The sequence below is a fragment of the Eupeodes corollae genome, chromosome 3 (genome assembly GCF_945859685.1).
Source record: "Eupeodes corollae chromosome 3, idEupCoro1.1, whole genome shotgun sequence".
Lineage (NCBI taxonomy): Eukaryota > Metazoa > Arthropoda > Insecta > Diptera > Syrphidae > Eupeodes > Eupeodes corollae.
Genome location: NC_079149.1, coordinates 7,260,059 through 7,282,247, shown reverse-complemented (window position 1 = coordinate 7,282,247; position 22,189 = coordinate 7,260,059). Strand labels below are relative to the sequence as shown.

Here is a 22,189-nt window from a genome sequence, read left to right as displayed (position 1 = left end):
TTGACTTCCAATTAACTTTAAATTATAAGAAATTGTTTTTAAAAATGTTGAGAAAAATCGAATTGACAGTTTTTTTTACAAAAAATAGAAACTTAAAAGAAATATTAACAAAAATTGGTAAAAATTGATTTTCGACTCAAATATCTTTTTAAAAACTTGAGAATGTGGCTTCTAACTAATTTTAACTTATAAGAAATATTGTTTTCAACATTTGGAAAAAAATTGAGAAAAATCGAACTGACAGTTTTTTTTACAAAATATAAAATTTAAGATTCAAATATCTTTTCAAAACTTTGAGATATTGGCCTTAAACTTCTTTTATCTTTTAAAAAAATATTGTTTTCAACACTCAGTAAAATTTTGAGGAAAATCTAGTTTTTTACAAAAAATAAAAACCTAACAAAAAAAAACAATACTAAAACTTGGTAAAAATTTACTTACGACAATATTATTTTCAATATTCACTACTTTTTCTTTTATAAAAATCCACCAATTCGTTTTTTTATAAAAATATGATAGCTACATAAAATAGTACGCAAATTGGGTAAAAATTGATGTTCGGTTCTTCATGTGTCCTAAATTAATTTCATTGATCCAATTTGTAAAAATTTAAGAAATTGGTAAAAAAAATGTTTCGACTAAAAGCTATTTACCTAAACTAGATTTTTAAACTAAACTATTTCTTTATATGAACAATATTGTTGGTAATTTTAAAATTTGTAAGAATAATTCAACGAACAACTTTCTTAAAAAAAACCTGAAAACCCACAAATCTTTTAAGATAGACAAATCGACAGACAAGATGGGAAGTTATCAGTGTAGGTAGCATCCCAGCCTCTGTTTTAGAATATCAAATACGATCAATTTCCTATAAATCACTTAAATTAAACTTACCAAAGGATTTGAGCCAGCCTTGAATTTTCTAAAACTTACTCTATTTAAAACCCGCCTGTGCCATCTAAAATAAAGAGACAAATTGATAGACAAATCCTTCAAAAGCATGTAATGCATCTCAAGAAAAGTTATTTCCTTAATCAGAAGTTCAGATTCGGCTTAAAACTGTTCGTTTTCTCCATCCTCGATAACATTACTCACGCACTGGAATTTTTGGGAGTTGAAAGTCACTTGGCCCTAGTTCTCGAGGAATGATGCGCCACCTAATTTATTTTATTTAGTTTATTTGTTAGCAATCAATACATCACAAAAACTAAACGTAGTTTTTGTACATAATGAACTGGGTCATTAAGAAACCACAGTAACTGTTGGGCGGACTGTGGACAATTGCAAAAAAAGGAGTTGTCATAGAAAAAACGCTTCAAGGCTACCACTTTAAAATAAATTGCTTCAAAAAAATTATTGTTAATAGTCAATGCATGATAATATTCTTTTGAAAAAATCCAAAAAATAACCAAATTCCTTTGAATGTTTTTTGTCTTTTTCCTCACTAAATTGAATTTTTAATTCCACTTTAGTCAATTTTTTCACTTAACCAAAACCTGGCGCTGGCATCTTATTTTTTGTCACGGAGTTCTTTATTTTAAGTACCGATTATAGGAGGACAAAAATCAAAAATTAAATTGTTTTAATATATTTAATTTTTAAATGTTTAAGTTTTATTTGGAGCACAAAAACTCATATCATTTTCCAAAAATTGAAGTGCAAATTCTACATTGTACTTTAGTTTCTTGTTGTTTTTCATTAGTGTACCAAAATTTATCAGGCATAACTACAGTTCACTTGTTATACAAAATGAACTCCCTTAAATGACAATATGAACTTATAATTTTTGTCTCTTAATCACACTTTCATAACTAGATATAACTTTTGAATTAGAATTCCTATTGTTTTTTGTTTTTATTCCATTGTTTTATTTGTGTTCCCCGCAGAGTTGAACAAACTAAACAAAAACATTAAAATTTTCTTTCACCAAACATTAGCATACATAATTACTCGAAAACATACAAAAACTTTTCAAATTCCCCCATTAACATAACACTAAAGGCTTCTATCCTCTTTTATTATTATAAATTTTTAGTTTTGCTCACCAAAGACAAAAACAAAAAATTAAAAATCTTTGACCCATAAAACAAAAACAACAAAAAAAACAAAAGTCCAAACAGACTCTTTACCTTTGCTTTGCAGAAGTACCCGTAGCCGCCGTACTCGAACCTAGTTTGTCTGTGTCCTTTGAGTAAAATAAAAACCTATCTACTATTTCAAGTTGGAAATAAAATTTCCTAGAACTAGGAGTTGGCCGAAATGCTTATTCTCGTAGAGTTTAACAACTGAACTCAACTCAACGAGAAAAACTTTCTCCCAATGTCGGATGAATTTTCCCACACCAGCAAAAACAGAACAGAAACAAGAACAACAATTTTTTGATGAAATTTTAGTGTTGCATTGTTTGCTCCAGATCCTAAATCCTGTTCACAAATTGAAGCACAATAAAATGAATATCGCATTCAAAGGAAAACTACAATCATTTTATGTATTGAGCTGATGTCTATTTGAACTTACAGAAAAAAGAAACTTAAAACATTTAAAATATTCCAATGAAGCCAAGATTCGTCCTTCAGGATTTTTTTTCTTCAGTTTTCCAATGAAATTTCAATTTCACTATTATCGCATCCTCCCACCACTACCACCATCACCGGTGGCGTTAGCGTTTGTCGTCCTTGTAGTTCGATGGTTGGTTGCATTGCAATATTCTCTTAGGTGTATAGGATTCGGTATACAGGATTGGGCGAACATTGGGATAAATTATTCAAATTGAATTCAAGGATATTTCGTCGAAAGGACATAAGAGAGGCATCGAAAATGGATAGCGACACGACGACGACTACGATGTTATAGAGGACAGAAAGGATTTATTCAATTATACGTACGAGTATATACATACATATATAGAGAGGAGGAAGGTGTATGATGATGATGAGGGTGATAAAGTTACTCGAAAATGTAACCTACCCAAAAGGACATGTGTATATTTTAGTCATCATGTCGTCTAATTAGTAGAAAACACACAACGGACTTGATTGACATTCAAAAAAAGTAAAAAAATAAAATGCTTTTGGTTCAATGCTCTTGAATTGGTAATCGAATTAATATAAAGTGTTATTCTCCGACGTTAAATGGATTTTTGATAAACCTTTAGGTATTTTTATTTTAGTTTTTTTGTTTTTGTTGTTTTGGGAATTTAGATGAATTATGTTGAAAACGTTTTATTAAATGGATCAATGAATGCAATTTAATGAAATGATGGGAATTTCTTGGAAATAATATGAATTTGAATACGAGGAAAGGGTGGTGCTAACTTGCTGGCTTATTGGCTTTAATAAAGCGTTTAAGTAGAAGTGTGTTATTGTTGGGGCTTGTTAACAATGATGTCATAAGCAGAAGACAATCAAGCTTTTATGCATTCAAAAAGGATATGGTTCTTGATTCATTGGATTTGGGTAATCTTTCGTTGCATATTAGGGTTGGGGGGCTAACTTCATTTGAACGTCCAAAGCACTTCCTTAATTGAAAGAGGAGCAAGTAAATTTTAGGTGCAGTGAGTTGAGCAGTTGATTTGCAGTTTTACCCAAATTAGTTAAAAAACTTTTTGTGTTTTTTGGAAAAGTTGCTGGTGAGTAAATTGAAAGTCACAGACAACAACAGTGTAATATTTTTGGAAGAGAACATTTTTTTTAGAAATATTTATGGTTAAAACGACTCAAAATTTTAAAAGATTCAGTAAAATTTTAAAGCCATTTTTAACAGTTTACTAAACTTAAAAGATGCTTTACCTAATTTTAAACGATTTTAACATCTTAATATCTCTTAACAATTTATGCTGATGTTAAAATCACGGAACTTTTAACAGTCCATATGATTCTATTATATTACTTTTATGAGAGCTGTGGATGGAATGATCCAGTCCAGTTTGGAATTCCAATTATGTAAATTCCGTTAAAGTTTATTTGCTTTGTTTATTTTCCAAACTTTCACTTTTTAGACATGTTTGGATGTTCGTTTTTTAATAAAAGACAATAAGCCATTTAATAGTTAGAAAAACGAAAAAAAAGGTTCAAAATTTTGGGCTCTCTTAGCTAAACATTTAACAAATTGCTAACTAGTTAAACCCTTAACAATATGTTGTTTAAAATTTTGCTTCGGAGTTTTTATAATACTTTTACTCATTTCCCATTTTCTCTTTAGAAGTTTAATTTTTCAGAAGTGATCTTAAAAGATGTTTTAAACAGTGCATCTGTGAAATGATGGTACACCAATTCTTTCCAAAAGTACAGTTTTCTAAATTGAAAATGTGTTTTTAGTTGTATTTTAATTCGTGAATGCAAAATAATAAATCCACACTAATATTATAAAGAAGAGAGATTTGTATTTTTGTATGAAACGAATAAAATCAAAAAGTATTTTACCGATTTTAAGAATTCTTTTTAATTAGAAAGCTACATTATCACTAAGTAACATATTCTATATTTAGTACTAGATTACTATACAAATCTTTAGAAATTCCTATTAAAACCAACCGATGGTGTACAAAAATAGAATGTCTTTCATCGCATACGCTGCGAAGAGTATTAATGATAATGATAATTATGTCTACCCTTGCGAAGACGGGACGGGCAGCTAGTATCTTATAAATAGTTATAAGTTAATTTTACATGGTGTTTAACATAAATGATGTATTTTAAGCTAACAACTTCAAAATGATGGGAAAAAAAATATTTAGGACAATTTTAATTTTCATACAAATATTTACTGAAAAATAACTTCTTCTTAGTTCTTCTTTTGTTTTGAAGTTCATATAGTGTATAGTTTATAGTGGGTGGTAAGAAATTCCACAGACGGCCAAATTCGCAAAAAAATGGCGTTCGAATATTCAAAACAATTACGGCTTCAAATACGGAATTTCAACGAAGCAGAGTTTCAAAAGGAGCTATTCGATCATATCAGAGTAGGTGAAAGACATAGTGAATGGTACTATTAAAGGCCTAGACTTTCATTTGCTCACATAGTTACAGTTGCAGTACATTTCGCACCCATAGTAAGTTAACGTGTTTTTGACGAAGTAAAAGATTGGGTTAAACTTTGCCGACGAACTCATTTATATAATTGCATAGACTTAAAAATCGGTTAAAAGTAACGCTGAGATTTTTGTTAGTTTCAACATGTTTAATTAGACCATTTTCCAACACAATCAAAAGGAAATAATCAAAATATATCCTTTTTTTGATATAACTAAACTTTTTGACTGTTAGGATTCAAAATAAGATCATTTAAATTGGACCAGCTTAAAAGTTTTGCAAGACTTCATTGACTAGTTTAGTTCCGTAATCAATCAATCCAAGGGGACACTTTTGACATGGTTGGACGTCATCAGCGTCCATGTGAGAGGCACAGTTATCAACCAAGAATGAAAATACATTGACATAAATAGAGAACCAAGTTGGACCTAATATAGACCCCTGAGGGACTTCAAAATGTAAGATTAGACGATTTGGACCTTTTTTGCGATACATCAAATATATTTATTACTAAGGAGATTCACGTCAGATGTTTTAATTTTTTTAAGACTAAAAATAACTGCATTTAAAAATGTATTTCTTATGCCCATGTTCTACATTTCACTTTTGCGAAAGTGAATTTCGGTGCTCCACAATTCGTTGTTGTGCATTCGATTTAAAACATGCAAATTGATGTTCTGTATTTCGGTTTGATCCATTTTTGAAACGCACTCAAATCACATTTTGTATTTCTGTTGTGACGGTGCTCTTATTGTCGGTGGGTTGTTGAGGGACAATCAGTCAAACCACATAAAAGGAAGCAGTTTTGCTGTGTTCTCAAGTCTCAATCAGGTTCGTGCTGTTCGGGGACTACAGCGAACGTTGAACAACACAGAAAAGTAAGAAGAAGAAAAGGTGAAGTAAATAAAAGACGGATTTTAAAATTTAATCAATTAGATATAGATGTAAATTTTTATTAAGACAAAATATTGGGAACAAAGTTGAAGTTAAATCTAAGTAAACATGCCAAGTGGAAACTAAAAAGCAAGTGTAAAAAAGGGCAATTTGAATTCGCGCCGCGACTGCAATGTGTGTCTTTAGATAAAAGTTTAAGGAACGTCGGGAAATTAACCGTCGGCCTTATGACTCAAAAATTACAAAAAGCAGATTTGTAAACAAAAAATTGGAGCTCTTATTATTATTACTTATAACATTCTTGCACTACACTGATAGTGAACTCTAAGAACTAAAGTTCAAAATTCAGTATAGTGCTATGATAAAATTGTATTTGTTGCCAGTTGCCACTTGTATGTGTTATTTTGTTATTTTATGTTTAGCCGAAGGCAAGAACATTTTTGGCGTGTTACACTGTGAATTAATCTTTGTTAGCTTCTTTCTGTTAGGAATCGGAGGTTTGCAGCAAGTTTTTGAATTGAAGGTTCTATTTTCCTTAGAACATATAAAAAAACGTTTTCGTTTAATCTAAAATTATAATGAAAGCTTAAAAGAGAAAATCAAGAATTTACTTTATTTATTAGAACAATTCTAGATAATTTTCACACACTAACGTATAACCTTAATCCAATATTTTTGATTTGTCTCGCAAAATTCGTCTTCTTATTTTGTCTCTTGAATTTCGCTTCCTTTTTTCACTTAAAAAAGCCAATGATATAGCATCCATCTTCAAAACAGCAAAAAATCTTACTTCAGAAACAATATAACAATGGATGATTCTTTAGTTCTGACAGTTCGAAGCAATTTCGAAGTTTTGAAAATCGATCGAATTGAACAATTACATTTCACGTAAAATTGAAAAGTGATTTGAATTCACTTTTGATCGGAATCCGGAACATGAGTGTTAGTTTAGCTTCTTTTAATACAATGAAGCGATCTTTTGTTTTAAAGTTATCTAAAGAACTAATGAACCGATTTTACAATTTTTCCCTGCACAAGATTATTTTTCTTCCTTTATAATATTTGGTGATCAAAAATGTCATTTGGTTTTTTGATTTTTTTTTAAGTATTTTGATTTTTTTCAATATTTTTTCTTTCCCTAAACACTTTTTTAAAAAACTCCAAATCTTTAAAAATCGTAAAATTGCTGGATTCTTAAAAATCACTGATCCATGAAAACATTTGACATACATTGAGAAATCTAAAACTAAAACGACAGATAAAGCTGAACAACATTACCGATATCAATTTTAAAAATTCGGACCTTTTTATTGAAAGACTGCGAACTCTGTATAAACTAAAAAACATTATATTGGACGCTTTTTTAAGTAGGGCAAGAAAGCCCTACTTAAGGCATTAATATTAACACAAATATGACTTTTTCTTGTCATATTATTTAAATACTACATAAATACGCTATTAACTTTTGATGAAGACTCAAATTGTGAGCATTTAACACACGACTAAAAAGAGGCTGGGATGCGACCGACACTGATAACTTTCCATCTAGTCTGTCGATTTGTCTTGCCTAAAAGTTTGTCTATATGTACTCGTATCAATTTTAGCAAATTTGCGTACTATATTTTGTAGATTTTATTTTTTTGAAAAAACGGAGTGTTGGATTTTTATATAAAAATCACTGAATATAGAAAACAATATTTTTTGTAAAATAAAATAAGTTTGAAGCCAATATTTTTAATTTTTGAAAAGCTATTTGAGTCGAAGGTAAATTTTTGTCAAGTTTTAGTATTGTTTTTTTTAGAATTTTATTTTTTGTAAGAAAACTGTCAATTCGATTTTTCTCAAAATTTTGCTGAATGTTAAAAACAATATTTCTTATAAGATAAAATTAGTTTGAAGCCAATATTTCAAAGTTTTGAAAAGATATTTGAGTCGAAAATCAATTTTTACCAACTTTTGTTAATTTTTTTCGGTTTTTAATTTTTTGTAAAAAACTGTCAATTTGATTTTGTTCAAAACTTTACTGATTGTTGACAACAATATTTTTTGAAAGATAAAAGTAAATTAAAGCTAATATCTCAAAGTTTTGAAAAAATATTTGAGTCGAAAATTAATTTTTACCAACTTTTATTAATTTTTTTTTTAGGTTTTTATTTTTTGTAAAAAACTGTCAATTCGATTTTCCTCAAAATTTTATCAGCTACAATTTATCTTCTGTGAAGACTTGTAGCAACCATATAATTCACAGTAGCTCTATGTAGCTCATATTATATGGAATCTCGATTTATTCGAGAAAATATGCGTCAAGACAAGGTGTAATGGTCATCTTCTGATGAGCCCAACCATTACATCGGGGCGAAACGCATATAAGAACACCTATGCTGGTTTATTTTTATTTTCATTTCATGATTTTAAAAATAAAAATTTTGTTTTCATGATTTTAAATCATATTTATTAAAAACCAAAACATAGTTTTTTGAAGAACATTTTGACAAAAAATACCAGTATGGTTCTTATTCTAATCTTTTTATGTAAATCATTTGTTTAGTAAAAAGAAAACTACTAACTGGTCTAGATTTCTTAGATCCAAGCGGTCATTAAAAGAATTAATAGTATGAACTTCTTTTATCTAACTACAAACTTTAAAATATTAATATAATACTGATTTTTGTCACAAAAATATCTAATGAACAGTTGATTTCCACAAACCAAGTTCGATCAATTTTGCTTTTATACAAAATATTTAATATATTTGTCTTTGTTTTGGAACAAACTTCTTCCGACATTTTGTATTGTAATTTATTTAAATAGTAATAAGCTCTATTTATTTCAATAAACAAACAAACTTTTTATTATAAGTAGTAAAAATGATTACACTGTTTCCAATGTTCCTAACAGATTTATTCGTCCGAAAAAAACATCTCATTTATGTTAGTACTATAAGTCTTTCTAAATGTTCTATAAATATTAAGTTCCTGAAACATGCCCTTTGTTTTTTTTGTTGTTATTTGAATTTATTATCCCTAAATTAATTACACTTCTCTCGTACTCCATTAAATCAACTGAAACAGAAGCCGAAACAGAACCGACAGGATGATCATTATCATCGCCGTAGTTATCTCTGATGTCCTTGATCATCCTATATTTTTTGGTCATCTTTTCCTACTCATTGAGTTCGAATGTATATCATTTCATTGGAGATATTTAGGATATGGGTGTGAAATGAAATTTATTCATTCAGTCCAAGTCCATATAAAATATAACTGAAGAAAAAAGGAAGAAGGAAGTTCACATGCATATATCCAAGGATATTTTATTGGACCATGACCACAGGGAGGAAAGAGAGATAGCAAGCGAGAAAGTAACCCAAGGATAACATCGTATAATTTTTTCCTTAATCAAAACAACATTTTTTCTTCTCAACCTAGTCGAAGGATAGTCTGTCGAAGCATTGCCAGCTTAAACTAATGTAATGTTATATAAGATAAAAGATGCAACGACCTCTATGAAGTATAAAAATCGACTAACTTCATTGATATCTTAATGTGATGTATCTTATGAGTGTGTAATTCAAAAGCTTTAAGAACAATGTTAAGTGGGAGCCAGTATTGCCTTTTAAAAGAAATTCAAACAACTTATTTGTTATTTTCAACAGTATAGGACAAATTACTTCTTCAAATAATATACAATTAAAAAACAACATCTGGCAATATTTTTTTCATAGACATAAGAAATGTTTTATTAATTTGTTTTTTAAAGTTATGTTGTGTTGGCCTTGGTTGCTTACGGAAACGTTAGGAAATGATAATTTAATTTAGATTGGTTCAGTGGTGGGCAGAAGATGGACAAAAAATACCATATACCATGAATCCCTAGGTATATTGAAACCAAACCGCATGTTCATGCTGAGAATGACCAACACAAACAAAAAAATAACGAATCTATCGAAGGATATAGTAGACATCATCAGAGAAAGAAAGAAATGACAAGAAATGAAAATCTGGTCCATGCTGCGGTGGAATAAAGTAATTCAATTTCAGTGAACGCTTTGATTCAATGTCCGGTCGATGTAAAGTGTGACCGGGAATTAAAGAAAATAAAAAATAATAAAAGCGAGAGAGATACTCACAGGATAAAGGAGCTGGTTATGTTGGTAGATAGATATACTTACTCTTTTATCGTACGGCGTTTTTGTGGTTACAGACGTATATATGTACGTGTATAGATATTCAACGATTTTTTAACATCACGTTCAAATTCAGGATATGCTTGGTATATATCCTTTCAAGTATTCAATATTAAACGAAGCGGCTCTTATAGAATTTAAGATTTAATAATTCTAAAAAACAAAAAACAAGTATATGCCACAGAGTGCATGACGAAATTAAGTAAATGATGAATTATTTTCTAAGAAATAAGGGGTGTTTTTTTTAAGAGCTTGAGAGATTTAAATGCTTATGAGGGACAGACATATTTTCAAAATTTCATGACATTTAATTTTAAAATAAAATTCTAGGCAAGCGTCCGCCGAAGTTAGAGATTGTGAGTTACAAAGTCTATTCGGTTAGTCTAATTATTGTCCCTATGTTTTGCAATAAATTTATCCGTATTGCATTAATGGTGACTTGAGTATTAGCGTTTAATGCTTTAAGAGTTGGTGTTTTGTGGGCATACACAAATTAATTATCTAGATGGTTAAAGTCGCACAAACGAGGGGTAGTAAAGTTGTTCCCAAATTGATTTTGCAATACATTAATCGTTAAGAATCCTGTAGTTGTTGTTGGAACTTATGATTTGTTCAATGTACATAGTTTTTTTCAAACAAAAATCAGTCGGTTAAATCAGCTGCTTCCTCATTTTGAATGAATAAAGCATGAATGATGGCGCCAAAAAGTAAACCTCACTAAACAGTCAATTAGAATGGCCTTGGGTTGTCTTCGCATCATTTCAAAACGTTTATCGCTAAGCAATGTTAAATGGACAAATTTTCCCATTAACTCTTTCTTCTTCTTGTCTTCGTTTCTGGCTGCTAGTAGCAGCACTTTAACTCTTCTTAGAACATAGGGTGCCAACCAGTTCCTTCCAATCTCTCTATTCCTAGCACGATACCTCAGCTGGGACCAAGTTTTGGGACCGAGCTTCCCTCATGACAGATGATCTCCATGTTTTTCTTGGCCTTCTAGGCCCCCTTTTACCTTGAAGTAGTTTATCGTTAGATATGATTTGTGGATATGGTTTCAGGATGTAACGTAGACAGCGGTTGACAGAAGTTTGCAACCTTCTCGAGATGCCAGCAGAGCACTTCCACCTTTCGCAGGCATATAGCAGTACAAATTTTAAGTTGGAATCAAACAACATTAACTTGGTACGGAGCTCTATTTTCCTGGAGTTCTCTGCTTTAGAAAGCATTCCGAATGCACAACGGTCCTTATTTCTTTTTTTTATGACATTCAAGTGCTAAATAGCTTCCCATATAGTTGAACTGGGTGACCTCTTCTACTGTCAATTGTCTCACAATAATCTGCTGTTGTTGGTTTCGGATGGTGTGCATTAACTTAGTCTTACTGGCATTAATCCTTACCCATTTTGTTGAAGAGAGTGGTACATTTGGCTGGATCTCCATTTTCGTTTTCTAGTAAGCATATGTCGTCAACATAGTCTAAATGGCTTCATATTTCTCTAAGGCGCCATTGGATACATAGTCTCTCGTGTTCACTCATCGTAGCAGTCATAACATCATCAATAGCAAGAAAAAACAGAATCGGTGACAATACATCAAAGCTGGAAAGCTGGCCATTGTGCAAAACGAAACACCTTGCGTTGTTATAAGACTCTTTTATTATAGCTACAATATTATCAGGAATTCCTCTAGCAATAATCGATCTCCAGATAACATCACGACTAACGCTATCGAAGGCCTTTTCAAAATCGATGAATATGAGGTAAAGCGGTGATTGGTTCTCCGACGATTGTTCAAGAATAATTCGCAAGTTGTTAATGTGGTCGACACTTGATCGACCACTGCGAAATCCCGCTTGTTCCTGTTGAGCGTAGACTCGATCTTTTATCATCTCGAGGGAATTATGGTTACCATTAACTTTGGAAATACGGACAGAATGGTGAGTCCACGCCAGTTATTGCAGTTCTTAAGGTCACTTTTTTTGGTAGATTGATGATTACCCCATTCTTCCCTTCCCTGGGAAAGGTTTTGTTTTCCCAAACATACTTAACAAGTGGCGACAAAATACCGGCAGCCAAGTCGGGTGTAATTTTGTCCCAGATGTCTTGGGATATCCACAAATAATTATCTTCAGATTGCACCGGCACCGTTTCAAATCCAGCTTCAATAAAACCTCTTTTTACCGTGCCACACAACGTCTCAATTTGAACATTTGAGTTTAACCCCTCATTTGACGCCTTGTCCTTAAGGGTGTTTGCAAAATCACGAAAAGTATTTGGGTCACTAAAGCGATTTTTTTAAATTTTTCTCTGGTTGCCGTGCCTGTACATCTCCGAATAGCAGTTGTTCGAAATCGAATTGTGGCTTATAGCAGATGATGTTCGGTTTCTGCACCTGCAAGTTCCTCGTTCCTCACATCGCAAAGTGATTTCCTCCATCGTTGATGTATTATAAAATGGTCGATTTGGTTTTCTGTCCGACAATTAGGGGATACCCAGGTAACTTTGTGGCAGGTCTTCCATTAACTACCAGAACACAAAGTGTGAAGCTTAAAGCTTAAAAAACGCTTGCATTAAAAACGCCCAAAGGACGTCCACCCGTAGTACCCGTGGCATGATAGTTAGTGCGTTGGACTGTCATGCTAGAGGTCTTGGGTTCGATCCCTGCCTATGCCATCTAAAGTTTTTTCACGGGTACTGCCTCTTGTGAGGAATCGACACATTCTCCAAGAATGATTCTTGTCATGAAAAGTGGTTTCACAAATTAGCCGGTCGGATTCGTCTCAAAACTGCAGGTCCCTTCCATTCCGGACAACAGTACTCGTACACAGGAATGGTTGAGAGCTGTAAGTCTTTAGGCCCTAGTTCTCAACATAATGTTGCGACACCCAATTTATGTATTTATTTAAAGGACGTCCACAATATTGCGCTTCAGCTCCACCTTCAATTTCGCCTTGTAAAGATGTGTTTTGTTTCCCCGCTTTTCAACTTTGACAGTACCACAAGCTTCATCTTCAGCTTCACCATTATATTCAGCTAGTAACTTCTCGAACATATTTATTTTTTAAAAGTAAATTTCTAGAACTTAAAGGAGTTGATCGGGCGTTAAAATGGTCATTATAAATTGATAAACCTTTCTGAATAAAAATGTCAACACATAAAAATGACTGAAACCATTTCTGTCAGTCTGTAAGAGCTTTTTAAATCAAGAAACCTTAACATGACTTCTATACAGCTGATGTACAGGACGATGTGAATAGAAACCGTCTCCGAAAGTCCCTTGTAGTAGATTTTATGGTAGGCGACAGCATGGCAAATCATGCTTACACTGAAGAGATGTAGCCTAATACGCCCGAAGCCTTGGGTTGCGAAAATAGATGACGTTGCCCACGATCGGAACTTATGGAGAAACTTGTTGTATGAAGCCAGGACCGGATCTCAGTTGTCAAGTCAATGATGATTAGACTGATGATTGAAAAACGCTTCCAAATTGTTTAAGTTTTTTTAAATTCATGTTTCTGTTTAAAGTATGAATGGTGTGAATTTTGCTTGGCGATGAAGCCTACTCTTAGTTTAATGGATTTGTCAATAAACAAAAAGACGTTCAATTTTTTAAAGTAAGTCGAAAGTTTTTTTGAAACGTTGCTTTCAAGTAAATTGACTCGTTTTCATATTAAGCCCTATATTACTTCAAGACAGAAAATAAAAAGAATTAGAAACAATTAAGAATTAAATTTGACTAAAAACATAAAAACCTTAACAAAATTCTTCTAAGAGGTTAAACAAACAATGGTTTTCTTAATCTGTTAGCGTTTTACCGTTGCTTTAATTGAATGTTTATGTTTTATTTTGCACATCATAAATTGAATAGACTTTTATGTCTTAAAATTGTGTTGCTAGCTAAATAAGTTATAACAGAATTTAAATTTTTCTTGTTGACTTTTCCATCATCATAATAAATTTTCACCAAAGCGTGACGACATGAATTTATGTTTTTCTTTTCTTTTATTTCATTTAATTTTAATTTATTTAATTTTTTTTGTTGCCAAGCTATTCCTGTGTGACACTTCATTATCTTGTCAACAAAAATTCAAAATTTAAATAATATCTTTGTAACATTGATATAACGAAACGAAACACACCACCATAACCATTACCATCACCGAACGACAAAATCAAATATTTGACAAGAAGGTTGTTGGATGTTGAGTAAGCTAATTGATGATGGTTGTTGATCCCTCAGGCTGTAATGTTTTCCTGTATTAAATTTATGTTTTTAGGGGAATGTTTTGAGTTTCGGCTTGAGCATAAATACTAGGAGGGTGTTTTTTTTAGCGGACTTTAGTTGTCATTTAAAGAGAGATTGATTGAGATTTTTAATAGATTTGTAGCAGAAGTCTTTAATAAATTTAAGCTATAAAATATATTTTCTTTCATTTAATTCAACATTTAAATTTAACGAATGAAATCTCAAATGAATGCATTCAAACGATTGCATTCAAATGATTTGAATTTTTTGAATAATTGATGTTTAAGTCATCTTCGAAATGTGAAAAATGTATACACACATGAACCAGACACAAATATCTAGATTCTAGGCCCCTTACGCTACTTTAAATTTAACTTAGTTCGTCTCTGAAATGTTGACCCTTCATAAGGCTTTAAATCCTCCGGTTTTTTATGATTTAATTATGCGACGTGTTTTTATTCCACTTCACTTTCCTACTTAATCAACTCTGCATTCCAAGAAAGTCCTATTTTGTATGCTTTCTTATTTCAAGAAAATTAAAAGTCAATTAGTCGTTCTCCCAGGAAACGACATAAATTAATGAAATAAAGTGACATAACCATGCCATTGCCAGATGACGCTACTTTTTGTTTCTGTTTCCCAACAAAAATAATAATTCATAAGAAAACCTCAAAAATAAAATAAAAAACATATACTATATAAATAAATGACAATAATATTATACTCAAAGTTTAAATGTCATACTTGAAGATGCGAAAAGCGGCAAGGAGGGAATGAAATGGGTTAAATAACTTTGTAGTAGCTCTAAATGGAGGCAAAATTTCTGGAAACATTTGCAGAAATGAGTAAAATAATTTTGAGGAAATTCCTTTTTGAAAGGAAAGGATGAAATCTTATAGCAAATAAATTTGGCAATGTGTTGGTATATAATTTCAAAATTAAATTCACATTGAAAGTAAAGTAAACTTATAGTTCGTAAAACCTATACTTAAATGGGGGTTTCTTTTCCTTGATGTTAAATGAGTAGAAAGAAAACTATTTATTTGCATATTGAAGTCAAATAAAGAATAAAAATAAATAAAACAAACTTTCTACTGTTTCTAATTGCATAAAACTTTGAGAAAGTTTTCTTCTTTTAGTAAGAGCAAAAGGTGTTGATGAAGTTCTTTTAATATAAACTCTTTTATATCCTAAGGAATTTCAAAGAATTTCACCTTCTTAGCATTGATTTTGTGAAGAAGGAGTTATATTTCAATATCAAGGAAGAGTTTGTTTGCATAATTTTCATAAAATGCACTTTTGAGTCACATATCTCAACTGAAAAGAAATTTTAATTAACCAAGTTTCCGTGTTAGAGACTCATTAATCAGAAGTCATATTCTATGAAATATTGAAATTAGGTAAAATATCGTAGGTCCACAAAAAGGAGTTTTTCAATCATATGATAGCTTTAAAGTAGAATTAAGATTTTAATTATCAACTTAAACTTAAGCTTAAAAATTAACATTTTCTTAAACTCAAACTTAAACTTAAACTTAAACTTAAACTTAAACTTAAACTTAAACTTAAACTTAAACTTAAACTTAAACTTAAACTTAAACTTAAACTTAAACTTAAACTTAAACTTAAACTTAAACTTAAACTTAAACTTAAACTTAAACTTAAACTTAAACTTAAACTTAAACTTAAACTTAAACTTAAACTTAAACTTAAACTTAAACTTAAACTTAAACTTAAACTTAAACTTAAACTTAAACTTAAACTTAAACTTAAACTTAAACTTAAACTTAAACTTAAACTTAAACTTAAACTTAAACTTAAACTTAAACTTAAACTTAAACTTAAACTTAAACTTAAACTTAAACTTAAACTTAAACTTAAACTTAAACTTAAACTTAAACTTAAACTTAAACTTAAACTTAAACTTAAACTTAAACTTAAACTTAAACTTAAACTTAAACTTAAACTTAAACTTAAACTTAAACTTAAACTTAAACTTAAACTTAAACTTAAACTTAAACTTAAACTTAAACTTAAACTTAAACTTAAACTTAAACTTAAACTTAAACTTAAACTTAAACTTAAACTTAAACTTAAACTTAAACTTAAACTTAAACTTAAACTTAAACTTAAACTTAAACTTAAACTTAAACTTAAACTTAAACTTAAACTTAAACTTAAACTTAAACTTAAACTTAAACTTAAACTTAAACTTAAACTTAAACTTAAACTTAAACTTAAACTTAAACTTAAACTTAAACTTAAACTTAAACTTAAACTTAAACTTAAACTTAAACTTAAACTTAAACTTAAACTTAAACTTAAACTTAAACTTAAACTTAAACTTAAACTTAAACTTAAACTTAAACTTAAATTTAAACTTAAACTTAAACTTAAACTTAAACTTAAAACTAAATCGTCAAAGCCTTAACAGCGATGAGTTGAGTTTCTGACAAATGAAGGTCCTTTTATCAGATTTAGTTCTGTTCACTTTTTTAACGAGCTGTCACCTTTAAGACGTGTTCATAAATCACCATTTTTAATATAAAACAATTAGTTTACTAAAACATTTGAAATATTTAGTAAATTGCTAAAAATATGTTGTCAAAATATTTGGGGCTTGTTCATCTTTAGTATGAAATATTTAAAAAGCTAGGAGACATTTTGATATTTTTAGTTTCTATTTTAGTAAACAAACATGTTCCGACTGTTTTCTTATTTTAAGAAAATATTATTTTTTTCTATAGATTGGGAATCTCGAAAACGTATTGGCCAGTTTTTAACTGCCCGGCTAGCTCAGTCGGTAGAGCATGAGACTCTTAATCTCAGGGTCGTGGGTTCGAGCCCCACGTTGGGCGAATACATTTTTTGAAATATACAAATTTAGTTGATAATAAGAGAAATATTCGAGGAACACAAAACTGGAGAAATGTTTAGTTAAAGACAATTCCTGTCTTGCTTGGTTCAGTATGTTACCAGGTTTTGTTGCCTTGAATTCGAATTTTACCTTACAATTTATCCATCAATACTCTCTCTAAACTTCTCTAAGGAAATAGTCAAAGGCTTTAGGTCTTTATTAGAGTTTTTATGTCTTTTCGAAAAACTTTGAATCTTATGCTTTCATGGTTTTAAAAAATACATTCAAGAGTTGTTTTATATTTCTGATATCGAATCTGAATTTTAATTGAAGCTATCAGCCTTAAAAATTACGATTTTTAAAGTAGTTTTGATATCTTTTCAATGTATTTTAAAAACTGAAAAACATCATTCTTTTTTTTCTGCTATAAGGATAGTTCATAATTTTGATGAAATACTAAAATTTTATTTAAAGAAAAAAATGTTTCATGGGTCCTTTCATCAAAACTAACCTCAACAAAGGAGAGAATCTCCGGCAAACTTGTGCTCCTTAAGCAGTTCATTTGACAAACAAAAAAGTTGTAAAAGAATATTTAAGTAATAAAGTCCAATAAAAATATCAACAAAAGATTATTTTTCTGTTTTTCTTTTGTTTTCTCTTTTTTGTTTTTCTAAATATAAATTAATTCTGAAGAGGAAGCTCGTTCAATAAACAAAAGTAAGGAAGGTATAAGTTCTTTAGATTTGAAATGAAAACTTTTGTTTTTGAAGGGAATACAATATTAATTGAAATTAATGAATAATATTTTATTTGAGATTGATAGATTTCAGATGCCTTCGTAGTTTTATTGAGGTATTAAAAGAGGGCGTACTTATACAAACATATCAAAACAATTGTATTTTAATGTGTTTACAGATATAAGGATGCCTAGGTCGCAATTCCGTTTAAGGATTATATATTCCACACTAATTATGTGCTTCCTATTAAGAACTAAAATGATCTCAAAGTTTGGAACAGTGACATCTGACATTTGATCAACACAAATTGGCCAATCTGGATAATCAGCTGTCAAATATAGTTTTTAAGGTTTACAAAACTAGTTCTAGCAAATACAATTCTACTTAACATGTTGAGAGGTTAGGACAGGCTTGCACTTTGATTGATCCTCGGAATAAATTCAAATGCAATTCTGAAACCAAGTCATTTTATGGGATGTTACTTTTTTACATTTTAGGGTAAGTTAAGTTATGATTGTTTTTCAATTCCTCAATCTTTAATAAACCTTTCATATTTAGTACTTCGGTATAGAATTCCATAACTTTTTCCTTAAATCTTAATAAATTGTTAGATTTCACATCTCTTACACAAATTTTCGGATTTGAAATCAGCATTTAAAATTCACAAGACATATGAGCAGTGCCCTGGCTATGACATTAAAATTGTCTTAGGAGATTTTAATGCCAAACTAGGGAGAGAAGACATCTTTGGTGGCATAATCGGGAGATACAGCCAGTGGCAACATTGCCTTGCACCCATCAGAGATGCCGCCTCTGAAGTGCTAGGTTTTACACGGCCACCACAGCAAAACCCCTGGCTTGACGACGAAACGCAGCGAAACAAGAGGCATACAAAACGGCGCTGCACAAAAGGACTAGAGCTGCTCACGAGCTCTACGAGCAGAAGAGGAGAGAGGAACATCGGCTTCTTAGATGGAAAAAAGAGAGCATGATAAGCGCGCGATCGAGGAGATAGAGGGATGTCACAACAGGAATGAGTTTCGTAAATTTTACCAAAAGGTAAAAAAAAACCCCCAAGGGTACCAGCCACGAACCGAAGCCTGTAAAGACGATCAAGGGAACATCGTAGTAGAACCACAGTCGATGCTGAGAATATGGAAAGATCACTCCTCCAAATTATATAACGGCGATGACGAACCGAATTCCGCTGTAAGGGAGATAGAACTACTCAACCTTGGCGACGCAGATCAACAATCCCGCCTACCCGACCTTGACGAAGTGAAGATAGCTATATCTAAACTTAAGTCAAACAAAGCTGCTGCAGCTGATGGCATCGCTGCCGAACTATTCAAAGCAGCAGGCGATGACTTGGTACGGAGCATGCACCAACTCATCTGCAAAATATGGTCGGAAGAAAGCATGCCCGATGAGTGGAATCTCAGCATAGTGTGCCCGATACATAAAAAAGGAGACCCTCTTAATTGCGCCAACTACAGACACATTAGTCTCCTTAACATTGCGTATAAGATATCCTCTCTACCGTATTATGTGAACGTCTGAAGCCGTTCGTCAACAACCTGATTGGTCCTTATCAGTGTGGCTTTAGACCAGGAAAGCCCACTATCGACCAAATATTCACACTACGGCAGATCTTTTTCGATTTTAAAGCCAAGCAGCATCTATAGGGAAGAGCTCTACCGAGCAATGTCTAGTTTTGGCATCCCTGTCAAACTTATTCGTTTGTGCAGAATGAAAATGGAGAATGCACGCTGCTCTATCAAGGTCGGAAAAGATCTTACCGATTCATTTGATGTCAAAAAAGGTTTTAGACAAGGCGATGCACTGTCATGCGACTTCTTCAACATCGTTCTGGAAAGAATTGTGCAAAACTCAACCGTCAACACTAGAGGCCCAATTTTCCAAAGGTCCATCCAATTACTCGGATACGCAGATGATATTGACATAATTGGAAGATTAAAGCGTGATGTCAGTAAAGCGTTTTTGAGCATTGCGACGGAAGCGAAGAAGATGGGTTAAGTGGTCAATGAGGGTAAGACCAAGTATATGCTGTCATCATAAAAGGACACTGAACGACGACGTCTTTAACAAAACGTCACCATGGACAGCTATAACTTTTAGGTAGTTAACGACTTTGTCTACCTAGGCACCGCTATTAATGCAGACAACGACACCAGCGCTGAAATCAAACGAAAAATAACTCTTGCAAATCGCTGCTTCTTTGGACTTAGAAGGCAATTGAGAAGTAAAGTCCTCTCTCGAGCATGTAAAATCACCATCTATAAGACACTCATCTTCCCGGTTCGTATTTATGGCGCTGAGGCTTGGACCCTGTCACAGAAAGATGAGAGCGTCTTAGGATGCTTCGGGTGATTTTTGGTCCCGTACGCATAGATGGAGAATGGAGGAAAAGATATAACGACGAACTGTACGGGCTGTACAGCGACAATGACCTAGTTAGCAGAATTAAAGTCCAACGGATTAGATGGCTAGGTCATGTAGAGCGGATGGACATCAACGCTCCAGCCCGGAAGGTCTTCGAATCTAATCTAGAGGGACGGCGCAGTCTGTGCAAAACTCAACCGTCAACACTAGAGGCCCAATTTTCCAAAGGTCCATCCAATTACTCGGATACGCAGATGATATTGACATAATTGGAAGATTAAAGCGTGATGTCAGTAAAGCGTTTTTGAGCATTGCGACGGAAGCGAAGAAGATGGGTTAAGTGGTCAATGAGGGTAAGACCAAGTATATGCTGTCATCATAAAAGGACACTGAACGACGACGTCTTTAACAAAACGTCACCATGGACAGCTATAACTTTTAGGTAGTTAACGACTTTGTCTACCTAGGCACCGCTATTAATGCAGACAACGACACCAGCGCTGAAATCAAACGAAAAATAACTCTTGCAAATCGCTGCTTCTTTGGACTTAGAAGGCAATTGAGAAGTAAAGTCCTCTCTCGAGCATGTAAAATCACCATCTATAAGACACTCATCTTCCCGGTTCGTATTTATGGCGCTGAGGCTTGGACCCTGTCACAGAAAGATGAGAGCGTCTTAGGATGCTTCGGGTGATTTTTGGTCCCGTACGCATAGATGGAGAATGGAGGAAAAGATATAACGACGAACTGTACGGGCTGTACAGCGACAATGACCTAGTTAGCAGAATTAAAGTCCAACGGATTAGATGGCTAGGTCATGTAGAGCGGATGGACATCAACGCTCCAGCCCGGAAGGTCTTCGAATCTAATCTAGAGGGACGGCGCAGTAGAGGAAGACCGCGACTCAGGTGGCGCACCCAGGTGGGAGAGGACCTCAACCAACTTGGCGTGCGAAACTGGAGACAGCTAGCTAGGGACCGAGCTGGCTGGAGACGCTTGTTGGTTGAGGCCCAGGTCCACCCCGGACTGTAGAGCCACCTTAAGTAAGTAAGTATTTGAAGGCACTTCATTGAAATATACAATATATCTTGATAAAGTTTCATTACTATCATAATTTGTGTTATGAATTCTTTGGAATAAAAAGACTCTAGCTCTCTTTGACCAAGCGGTAACATAGAGTGGTACCAAGAAGAGAGGGACATTTAATATGGTAGCATAGTAAGTCTCTAATAAGCATTACATTATGAATTTTTTTTTATAATAAGCACACTCAAAGGGGGTATTACTACCCTTATTATGCAGAATCACAGTGTGAGCACTAGGAAGAGGAGAGAGGGTTTAAAAGGAGATGTCGGTGCACATTGGTTTTGAATTTCTGAATATTGCAACTACTTTCGCGTAGTACGGCTAAAGAACGAATCTCTGTATTTAACAGTACGGCCTACTTCTTGATTATGACGATTTTATTCCAAGTAACTGGCATCTAGTCTCATAACTAGGACTAAAGTTCTATTTTCTTGAATATGTATTTTGTAAATCGTATTTGCATCTTTTCAATGCGATCCGAATGAACTACATAAAAAGGACTCCAAATAACACTTGCGTATTCCATAATTGATCTGACGAGAGATATATTAGGATAATAACACGAAAGGATCTTTAAAGTCTTTTCCATTTCGTTTTATCAAAGCTACTAGCGAGTTGGTTTTAGGAACCAAACAATCGAAATTACCTTTAAAAGAAATTTGGGAATCAAGAATAACTCCTAAGTATTTAAAACTTGAAACCCTATCTTAATCTACAGATTCAATTCCATAGTTGAATAGCAAAATATGAGATT

General features: G+C 32.3%; 1 protein-coding gene and 1 non-coding gene across 2 annotated transcripts in view; one reads left to right on the top strand and one right to left on the bottom strand.

The window, feature by feature from the left end:
- The window catches only part of LOC129952958 (protein N-terminal glutamine amidohydrolase), a 265,831-nt gene that overhangs the window by 103,799 nt on the left and 139,843 nt on the right, over nucleotides 1-22,189 (bottom strand). The gene's annotated exons all lie outside the window — the stretch shown is intronic.
- Trnak-cuu (transfer RNA lysine (anticodon CUU)) lies at nucleotides 17,138-17,210 on the top strand. Its single transcript has one exon. It is a non-coding gene; the product is annotated as a tRNA-Lys (tRNA).